Source organism: Macrotis lagotis, chromosome X, assembly GCF_037893015.1.
Source record: "Macrotis lagotis isolate mMagLag1 chromosome X, bilby.v1.9.chrom.fasta, whole genome shotgun sequence".
Lineage (NCBI taxonomy): Eukaryota > Metazoa > Chordata > Mammalia > Peramelemorphia > Peramelidae > Macrotis > Macrotis lagotis.
The window spans coordinates 557,548,885-557,559,289 of NC_133666.1; the positions used below are offsets into that span (position 1 = coordinate 557,548,885).

Sequence of the window (10,405 nt, forward strand, 5' to 3'; positions counted from 1 at the left end):
CATCACTTAAAATATTAACATTTTAGAACAAGAACTTAGAGAATACCTTATCCAAGACCTTCATTTTACAAACAGAAAAAAGATTCAGTGAGTTGAAATGATTTGCCCCAAATATAGTTAGTTAGTGATAGATTCAGGACTAGAACTCAACTCTCTTTTTGCTGAGTTCAGTGCTTTTCCCAAGGCACTGCAGTTTCCTTTCAGAACTATGATAGTCCAGAATGTTGTCATTAACATCATCCTCCCTTCCCATCCTCCAGGAGCAAAAAAAAGCACATCATAATAAAAATAACTCCCATTTATATGGTGCTTTAACATTTGCAAAGCTTTCTTCTCTGTGAGATAGGTAATAACTCAATTCTACTGATTAGGAAGCTGAGGGACTGAGAAGTTAACTGGGAAGGTCAAATCTGATTGACATGCTACCGTACTCCCTATTATACCTTTGCTTAAGCAGAAGTAGAATGAAACACTTCTTTTTCAGACACTCTGTATAGATGAAAGAGATTATCATAAAACTCTTTAACATATGCCACCAAGGCAACCTACTTTTATCAGGCATTATAAATATAAATATAAATATAAATATAAATATAAAAGTATAACCTGAGTCTCAAAGTCTGAAGATATGGGATTCTCTCCCCATTAGCCGAGATCAATGACCCATGCCTGCATAAAGGGAAAGACGGATTTTTTGAGAGTCAGAGAAAGGAGAGTGTGAGGCTCTTAGAGTATCGTCTGGCTTTCCATTTTTTTCCCTATAATTTAATATTTTAATTTTCCCAATTACATGTAAAATTATTTTCAACATTCTTTTTTTAATTTTTGAGTTCCAAATTCTCTCCCTCTCTTCCCCCCTTTCCTTCCTTTATTGAGAAGACAATTGTCTTCCAAGTTTTGAGAGAAAATATGGACAATGTAAGCCCCACTGCAGGTTGATGAAGGAAAGACTCTGGGAAGAAACTACCATGAGAGGAGTTGGCAATCTCCTTCATAACCCTGCACCCAGTTTACTATGCTAGAGACTTTAGAGAAATTTCCCTTGAGTGAGATTTTAGTTTCTCTCAATTGATCTGGGTTACCTCACTCCCAATGGGAGAGCTCCCTCAATCTATACTGTCTGATATATGTTTTCCTATATATTTTCTTTGATTTCTATTTTGCTATCAACTTGAATGAATGAGTTTCTTTACTAATTGTTATGTATGGTCATAGTAGAACTAGTATTTGATAAAAAAAAAAATTAAATTAAAAAGTAAGTCTAGCCTTAGATATAAAGCTTGAGTTTTCCTTTCCTCTTTTTTTTTCAATACTGAACAGACATAAGAAATTTAGCTTAAACTTGAAAACCACATCTCCTAGTCTAATATATTGCAGGAAGTAACCAGAATTCTAACCCATTACCCTGTTTCTCTGAGAAGAGCAGAATGGCCAGGATTCTGGACCCAGCCTCCTGTTTCCCCTTCAGACAGGAATTGGTCTCCTCTAAAGAAAGGTGGGGACACTAGAGAAGTTTATTTTTCCTCCTTTGGAGCCACACAATACCATGACCATTCTAACATGTAAGGAGAGTCTCCTGGATGCAGTAGTAAACATTACATCTTACCTATACCAAGCAACCCTATCTTAAGCTATTATTAAACAGCTTTAATAAATTTGCTTGCTTTCTGTAAGCTTTAATTCATTTATTGGCACAGTTTTATTGATATGTTTTATTTTTATATTTCAAATATGTATAAAATTAACTTCACGGGTTAATCCATTTATGAAGAAGATAAAGAGGATGTTTTGCAATCTTTTCTTCTTGGTTTTGGCAACTCTGTTCTTTTGAATGCTTTCAAGTAGCTTAAATGCTAACAATGTTAAGAATCCATCAATTGGGGGGGGCAGCTAGGTGGCACAGTGAATAGAGCACCAGCCCTGGAGTTAGGAGGACCTGAGTTCAAATACAGTCTCAAAAACTTAATAATGGCCTAGCTATGTGACCTTGGGCAAGTCACTTAACCCCATTGCCTTAAATAAAAAAGAAAAGAATCCATCAATTGGAGAATGACTGGAAAAACCATGGCATACAACTATGGTGGGCAATTGGAGGTAACATGAAGAATTTAGAGAAATATGGACAAATGAAGAGCTAATGGAGAAAATATTGTTTGTATGTATATGGGTGTGTGTGTGTGTGTGTGTGTGTGTGTATGTAAAAACATACAGATAGAGAGAGAGAGAGAGAGAGAGAGAGAGAAAGAGATGAAGATAGATATATGCATATACAAACACCCACACATACACATATATATCCAAATGAAAAGAAACTCGGAAATAAAATTCTAAATAGCAAAAATCAGTCTTGTCCTGGAAAACAGATAATGAGGAGCGGCTGGGTGGCGCAGTGGATAGAGCACCGGCCCTGGAGTCAGGAGTACCTGAGTTCAAATCTGGCCTCAGACACTTAATAATTACCTAGCTGTGTGGCCTTGGGCAAGCCACTTAACCCTATTGCCTTGCAAAAACTAAAAAAAAAAAACAAAAAACAAAAAAAAACAGATAATGAAACATAGATTCTTCCTCTTGATATAGAAGTGAAAAGTTATAGGGGCAAAATGTTTCATATACTATCATATGTGGTCACTGTATCAGTTGTTTTTGCTCAACTATTTTTCCTTGTTACAAAGAAAAGAGCAGGTCTAGCTAATGAAGCATGTCTAAAAATGATTGTGATACAAAAAACACAGATACCAATTAAATATTTTCAGTCCAACAATAAATAATGTCCCTCATCCCTTGCAAAGTCTCTACAGACATTAAATTTCTCTCTACACACATACTAATTCCCAGTTCAATCCTTGGAAATGTACCCTCTCTCATATCTGCTTCTCAAAAGACAGGGTCAAACATCATCTCCTACACAAGTTTGATCCTCATAGAAAATATTCTATAGTCCACCTTTGAACAATCTGTTTCCTACTTCCTCTTTACTTTTACCTCTTTAAATTCACCTCTTCCTTCAAAACACAGCTCAGGAGCAATCTCCTATACAAGGCCTCTCCGAATATTTCCCCAAATACAACTACTCTCTCACTCATGAAATTGTTTACAGATAGATAGATAGATAGATAGATAGATAGATAGATAGATAGATAGATAGATAGATATGTAATAATCATTTATCTGGGAATTTGCTGTATCCTCCACTTTTCTCCAGCTTCCTTGAGGAGAGTAGGTCTTTAATAAATGGTTTGAGGTAGCTATAAATAGAGTGCTGGGCTTGAAGTGAGGAAGAACTCTTCCTGAGTTCAAATATGACCTCAGACACTTACTAGTTAGGTATCTTGTTTGCCTCAGTTCTTCATCTGTACAATGAACTGGAAAAAAAAAATCACAAACCACTACACAATATCTTTTCCAGAAAACCCCAAATGGTGTCATGGAGATAGAACATGACTGAAAAATGACAACAATAAATCCTTTGTTAAATTGAATTTACAACTTATTGGTGGCAAGTATCACACTAAACAAGAAATTTCAAACTCTAGGGTGGCCTTTCCTAATTCTTTGTACTTAACCTTGTAATAGCCTGAGCAACTCATCCCTTTGCTTCAGAAGACCAGTTCAAGATGTGTGTTTACAACAAAGCAATACACACTGAAGAAGGTACATTATTGGGTAGTAACTTTTACCAATGACCATTCTACCTTTTTCCCCCTGGAGCCTGAAAATTTAAGCATATTAGATTGTTGCCTCCCTGTTCTGAATGACTCTACATCATCAAGAAGACTAAGGGAAACTCTATATAGTTCATATTAAATGATCTATAAATGAATTGAGGGGCAAAAATAGAATTGTTATTGCCTTATTTTTCACTACAATTAATTCTATCAAACAATTTATCTATCTATCCATCAATTCATTCCCATCCATTTCCTCTAAAGTCATCCTGTCAAGTAAAGTGATTATTTCTATTCAGAATAAGGTACTTTCAGTCAAGCAGATCATCAACACTTACAACTTGTATAACTGGACAAATTGCATCCCTAGGCCTCAGTTTTTTCACATATTACATATATATATATATATATATATATATATATATATATAATATATGAGTTTTAATGGAGTGTCTCTGCAATCTCTTCCAACTCCAAATCTATAATCCTATAATCTTTTCATCACATCAGGCTATTCACTTGAACCCCATGCACAGAAGGGAGGGAGAAGGTGACCTTTACTTGGGAGTATTTAGTTTACTCTGAGCATTGACAATGTATAATTTAAAATCAAAATTCAGTTAATCAAATCAAAAGATACATATTCACTGCATAGTCTGTCAAAACTGCTTAATGTTTGCTAGTTTCAATGAATTATTCCCCTCTTGCCCCCACCTTTTTTTTTTTTTGCAAGGGATGGCATACTAGGAAAGAAAGGGATATATTCAGAATAGAAAGTGATATAAAAACAAAAGATACTAAAATCCATTTTTAAATGTTATGGAATTTAATGAATGTGTGAAACTGTTTTCTTCCTTTCATTTTTTGGCCAGTCAGTATTTTAACATGCTTTCTATTTTTTGTGTTTTCTGCTTAGAAATTAAAAGAATAAGAACTTGGTAAACTAGGTACTCTCATTTAAAATTATTCCATTCATTATAGTTCTCAACTTTATAATCAAACAATAGAATTTTTTATTTTTAGGGAAAGTTCTAGATTTTCTCAACAATCAATTAAAATTTTATTTTCTCAAGACCTTGGTCTTGGTAACCATGGCCAGTGTTGCCAGGCAGAGAAATAATGAATCACAATCAGATGATGCCATCAGAGTTGGACAGAACCTTCAAGCACCACCTCATGTTCAATCCAACCAGACCTGAATAAACAATCCTTTTACAATATCCCCAACAAGTGGATATACAGACTATATCTATAGACCTTCAATGGGGGGGATGTCATTATTTTACATAATAACCTGTTCGACTCTGGGATAGCTCTAATTATTAGAAAATATTTCCTTTTCTGAATTCCATATTCATCTCTCTCAACCTTCCACACCCTACCCAGGTTCCATCTCTAAGATCAAGCAGAACAACTCCTGTAGCCTACAAAACACCTGAAGATAGCTATTTATGGCTCTCTTTTATCTTTTTCTCTAAATATCTCATTCTCTTCAGTCAAATGATATGAACTGGTTTTGGTTGTACTCCTCTGGCCACTCTCCAGTTTATCAACAACATCTTTCCCAAAATGTGACATCCCAAAATGAGCACAATGCTTTACACATGCTCTGAGCAGGGTGACAAGGGAATATCATCTTCCTAGATGATAGGCATAATTCATGTTTATCAGTGCTCCAGGCAGACCTAGTTCTGTTTGTCTCTAGAATGGCTTCTTGGGGACCTGTACTACCTCTAGTAGTATCCATGACTAGAGTGTAGGACAGGAGACTGAAATATCTCAAAGGCATTATTAAGCAGCACCTAGGACAGTGGAAAGAACTGAGAAAGACTTAAGTTTAAATCTCAGCTCAATCTTGGGAAATCACTTATTCTCTGAGCCTCAATTCCCTCATCTGTATGATGAAACAGTTTGGCTAGATACCCTCTAAGCTCCTTACAAGCTCTCAATCTATTAGTCTATGATCCTATAAGAGTATAAGAGGGAACTCCAAATTCTCAGTACACCAGTCTCTTAACAGACCAAAGTTAGCAAGTAAGGCAGATTGCATAGTATTTTTGTAAAGCCAGAGTATTTGGGTGACCTTGACCTCTGCTTCCTGAGCTAAATCCATTCCAAAAGTTGTCAAACAGCTGGATGTGGACTTCCCTATGACCAGTCTAAGATTCCAGACTGTGAATCTTTGGCACTTTTATGGGTAAGAGGGGGCCTGAGAAAACAAGAGGAAGAAAAGTAAGAGAAGGAAACAGAAAAGGAAAGTTCCATAAGCCTACGACAAAAACAATAAGCAAACACCCTTGAACTATCCCTCAAAAGGGTAGTAAACTATAGTTTTATGACAAACTCTCAGTTCCTTAGGAATTTCAGATTCTCGTTTTTCATGACATTTATAATTTTTAGTATTGGTATGAAGTTTTTTTTTATTGGTCTTTACACCCACTTCTCCCTAGACCTCCATTAATATATAGTTTCAATTAATAGTAGTAATTCTGCTTGAAGATTACAGAACCTCTAAAGAAGGGAAAAAACAACGATAATTCTGCTAGTTAAAGAAAGACCTTGGGACTAACTGATCTCTTCAAGTTCTGAAACTTATGATCCTATGAACTGGGAAAATTTATCACACATTTACAACTCATATTGGATATAGGCTCTATGAGGGAGAGGGCTTATCACTATTTTACTCAGAAGCTTCTTCCCAAAATCTTCTAAAATGATAAAAATAAAGTTGAGCTCCAATATTTATAATATCTGAATCATGGAATTTTAAAGCAGGAAGATACCTTAGAGGCATCACCCTTCCTTTATGAGTGAGGAAACTGAGACTCAGACAGGGGAAGTGACTTGCTCAAGGTTGCATAGTTAACAAGTGGAACAGCAGGTATTCTGAATGCTACTCTTCTGTTTCTCCTCCACACTGCTCCTTCTTAATTGAGAGAAAAGTTTCTTTTCTTCTTTAAAATTCTTTTTAATGTACCTTGATCCCTAGGATCCCAGGGTCTGACAAGCTCCCAGATTTAAATTTGGAAGAGACTTTAGAGGCTATGCACTCTGTCCTTATTTTTTTTTTTAGATTTTTCAAGGCAATAGGGTTAAGTGGCTTGCCCAAGGCCACACAGCTAGGTAATTACTAAATGTCTGAGGTCGCATTTGAACCCAGGTACTCCTGACTCCAAGGCCGGTGCTCTATCCACTGAGCCACCTAGCCACCCCTATCCTTCTTATTTTACAGATGAAGAGATAGACTTAGAAAAGCTATCTCATGGTCTCACTAATAGTATCAAAGGCAAAATTTGAATCTGGGTCTTCCCAAATCTCTTAATCTCACTCACTCCTTCAAATAAAAGATCTGATCAAGAACCACAAAATCTCACTTTTAGCCTTGGAGAGCCCACCAATTCTTCCTCTCTACTCTTGGCATGCCAAAAACTAATCAGTCAAACATACTTTTTATATGTTATTTTTCAGAAGTAGTAATAATTGATAATGTTCATATAATACTGAGTGTGTACCAGGTACCATAAATACGTTTACAATCATTTCTTCATTTGAGCCTCACAATAACCCTGGGAGATAGGTGCCACCACTACCTTCATTTTCCAGATGAGGAATCTCAGGAAGGAACAACATATATGTCTGAGACTGGATTTGAACTCTGAGCTTTCTGACTCCAGGTTAGATACTCTCTATATTGTGGCACCTAGTTTCCTGAAGTATTAGCTAGAGAAGTGGCCTGGAATTCAGGAGTCCATACTTGGGCGCTGTGGTAACCAGCTGAGTAACTTTGAACAATTAAGCTCTCTGTGCCCCAGACCATTCTGAAAACTTAAAAGTTGTAGATTTTAAACAATGAATTTAATAATTTCCGCACCAAGACTACCGAGCACTATGAAAACCCAAGTGTAGTCCAGGGGATTTCTTATAGTAGCTGGAAGTTCTTTCAAGACTCTGACCTAGATAATCTCAATCCCTTCCTTAGCCACCTCTGGAAATGTAGGAACAGGCTAAAATCCAGGGTTCTTGTAAGAGCGGATCATCTCATCTGTAAAAAAAATACTTATGAGAACTAATAAACGGCAGGAGCTATGCAGCTTGCCTTCATTCTTTTTGAAACTGGAACTGAGAAAACTTTGAGCAAGCTGATGTTACTCCCTTCAGAGAGCCTGAAACCCTGGAGAAGTTGCTTCTCAGTTACACTGACATCACTGCTGAGAAGATGCCACACATCTTTGCAGCCAGAGTTTAGCCCTAGAAGCTGCAGCTACAAACACGTTTGAGGTAAACGACGGAGCTGGAAAGAACTTCTGACTGCAATTGGGCTTTTTTACCCCTTAATTTTTCTCATTTGCTTCAAGAAAACGAATTCATTTCCTGCGGACAAAGAGACCTCCTGACCTTCTCGGCTGCTACAACCCGCTTTACACATCCTGCTTCTCTGGCACCTAAAAATAAACCGGCCTGCAATGAGACACACAGCTTCCCAACACGCCCCTTCCCCTGGGTCCCTGACAGCACAACTAACCCATGTTCCAAGTCCTGCATCAGAAGCCTAGAATGCATACTTCCTTCCCCGCCTCTCTCTCTCTCTCTCTCTCTCTCTCTCTCTCTCTCTCTCTCTCTCTCTCTCTCTCTCTCTCTCTGCCCCTGACTCTGTCTCTCAGCTCCTTTCCATTCCAATCCAGAAAGCACCCCCGATCCCATCCTTGCCGTTTCTCCCGCGCCAGGCACCCCACAGTCGGGCCCCTGACGGGGGTCCCTAAGGGGAAGGCGCCGGGGTCCGGCTCGGTGCTCATTCAGCCAGGGCAGGGCGGGATTTTGGCCGCCCCTTCCCTCTCCAGCGTCCCTGGGCTCCAGCTCCAGGAACGAGGAAACCAGCTGTGTGCCCGAGCCCTGCCCCCCCTTGTCCCCAGAGAGATGCACTCCTACTTTCAGGGGCTTTGCGATCTCTCTGCTACGCCCCAAGAACTGACCCTAAGCACTAGGTCCCCCTCCTGCCTCGGGTTTTGCACGTCTCGCCCCGAAGTTCCCTCCTGTTGGCCAACACCTAGTCCCCCCCTTTTTTTTTCCTTCTGCTTCCCCCAAAAAAAATTGGGGAAAGAGTGGGTGCACAATGGTGGCTGCTAACTGAGAGGGTCTGGGGGGCCGGGCTTCCCCCCCGCTCGCACACCCACCCACCCACCGACAGCAGGGGCAGCTGCCGCCGCTCCATTCTCCCACCACCCCTAAAGCCGCCAGCCCCGCCCCGGCCGCAACTCTGCCTGGGCACTCGGACCCAGGAGCAGGACACGCTGCCACTCACCGCCACGGTGGCTCCCGGCGTCTGCCTCTGTCACCCGGAGAGAGGCGGCGGCGTGGCGGCAGTGCCAGCGCCTTCCCCCCGCCCGCCTCCCCCCGGCCGCTGCAGGCGCGCCGGGCCCCCTCCCTGCAGCCGGCCAGCCCCCCAGCCAGCCCCCCGCTCCCCTCCCTCGGGCTCCAGAGGCCCACATCTCCCGCCCCAGCCTGGGCTGGAAGCTCCCGAGGGGCCGCTGGGGACGCATTAGAAGGGCGCGCGGGGGGTCACTATGTACCGAGCCCTCCCAGGCGAGAAGTGGCCGGAGAGCCGCAGGCTGAGGGGGTCCGCCACCCCACCCCACCCCACAAAAGCTGAGGCTAGTCGGGGAACAGAGAGCAGGGAAGCAAATTCTCCTGCAAGTTCGCCCCAGGACTGCCTTGCAAGTCCCTTGCACATTGCAGTGAGCTCCGTCTGAATTGCGGGATACCTGTGGCATCCTGAAGAAAGCCATTGCAATTTCTGAGCATCCTAACCAAGCACGGTTTGCTACTCTCAATGCCATTTGAATGACAAGTGCTACTCGTCGCTGGTGGTACCGGAGCTGTCCTGCCATAATTATTGTGCTGAAAACCCAGTACTTAGAAACTGTAAGCAGGGTAGTATTCCTGAAATGTGAAGCACCGGAGAATACAAAAAAGGAGTGATGTGCACTAATGAGAAAACATGGAAAACTATTTGTAAACCTTGAAACACTAAATTGCCTGTCTCTCTCTCTCTCTCTCTCTCTCTCTCTCTCTCTCTCTCTCTCTCTCTCTCTCTCTCTCTCTCTCTCTCGCCCTCAGTTTTCCTCATCTGTAAAGTGAGGAACTCTAAAATTTCCTCGACCTCTTTATACTCTGATTAGTAAAAGATATTGTCCCTTCCTTCTGTTCAAACTGCACAGTTCTTTCTCTGGATACAGATGGTATTCTCCATTGCAGACAGCCCCAAATTGTCCCTCATAGAATGAGAGAATCCATCAAAGATTAATTTGGGGGCGGGAAGGGGGGGGGGGTCAAGGGATTCCTCTGATAGGCTGGGGAATTCTTTCTCAGAATAATGGTTTTAAAGGCATAAAATAAAATACATAAATTTACAAAGAAAACAATTACATTAGTTACATTTTTAGGTTCACAAACTAAGTTATGAACCCCTCATCTAGACTTTCTCCTTTCTCACTTTTCCTGGTCTCCTCCTGTGAGAGCAATCATTATTTCTATGCTTCAAATATGTATATCCAGTCAATCTCCCTCCTGGGTTTTGGTCTCACATTCCCAGCTGCCTATTGGACTTCTCCAATGAGACATCTGGTAAGTATCTCAAACTCCACAAGCTGGAAATAGAATTCATTAGCCTGTCTCTCCTCCAAGCTTCTCTGTTTCTAGTGAAGACACACCCTGGTCCTACCATTCACCCAAGAGTCATCCTG

General features: G+C 40.7%; 1 protein-coding gene across 2 annotated transcripts in view; it reads right to left on the bottom strand.

Annotated features, from left to right (window-relative positions):
* NCALD (neurocalcin delta) overlaps nt 1-9,022 on the bottom strand; it is a 534,430-nt gene extending 525,408 nt beyond the window's left edge. The window contains exon 1 of one of the 2 annotated variants that reach the window (XM_074200739.1): nt 8,965-9,022. The gene's annotated coding sequence lies outside the window, so the exon portion shown is untranslated. The remainder of the gene's footprint in view (nt 1-8,964) is intronic. The other variant, XM_074200735.1, reaches the window with a different exon arrangement.
* Nucleotides 9,023-10,405: the final 1,383 nt, after the last annotated feature.